Source organism: Triticum aestivum, unplaced genomic scaffold (genome assembly GCF_018294505.1).
Source record: "Triticum aestivum cultivar Chinese Spring unplaced genomic scaffold, IWGSC CS RefSeq v2.1 scaffold116102, whole genome shotgun sequence".
NCBI lineage: Eukaryota > Viridiplantae > Streptophyta > Magnoliopsida > Poales > Poaceae > Triticum > Triticum aestivum.
Window position 1 is genome coordinate 1 of NW_025306995.1, and position 732 is coordinate 732.

At 58.2% G+C, this 732-nt stretch overlaps 1 long non-coding RNA gene across 1 annotated transcript; it reads right to left on the minus strand.

Moving 5' to 3' along the window:
- Positions 1-6: 6 nt before the first annotated feature.
- LOC123179577 (uncharacterized) lies at positions 7-732 on the minus strand. The gene is made up of 3 exons (XR_006490470.1): positions 695-732; positions 512-611; positions 7-427 (listed from the first exon to the last, which is right to left on the minus strand). It is a non-coding gene; the product is annotated as an uncharacterized lncRNA (long non-coding RNA).

Below are 732 nucleotides of genomic sequence, written 5' to 3' on the forward strand. Positions count from 1 at the left end.
GGTAGGGAAGGCCGACCGCGACCCAGGTCGCCCGCAACTCGCGGCGCCAGAGGCGGATCTGGGCGCGCCGCCGCCACCACCAGCCTCCAGCCTGCACCACCACCGCACTGCCCATCGCATCGCTGGCATGCGCCGCCGACAGCCCACATCGGCGCGCTGCCGAGCTGCCACGGCCAGCGCCAAGCGCCGCATCCGGCCAGAGGCGTCCGACCCTCGAAGAAACCCCCACGCGCGGAGACGAGAAGGCCCCGCCGCCGCCAGCGATGAGCGGGCTTCGCCCGCTCGCGCCCCCGGGCGGCCGCGAGGGCGGAGGGAGAGGAGGAGGGGGGACCGGCGGCGGTGCTAGGGTTGCCCCCCGGACGCCTGCGGGAGCGTCGCGGGAGGGAGGAGGGGAGGTTCCGGTTCTTCAGTCCCTTCAAAAGCTCCTCTACAATGGAGTATCAATTTCATAAAATAAACAACATACTGACCAAAATACATTAGGAAGTAAGTTGTACAAGATTCAGCTTACCTTATGCTTGGAAAGAGCCTTTCCAATCATTTTATTGGTTCATCTGTCTCTAGTAAGGCACAAGCCAACTTCCCTCTATTTGTAGTATGTAGAAACGATCCTAGCGTAAGGTTGAGCAAGCAAACAACTCACATATTGCTGGAAATGTTTTAGAAATTATATATTTTAGTAAACATGGCTGACCTGTAAAAAGTTATGGGTCTTTCTCAGTTTTGTAGTGC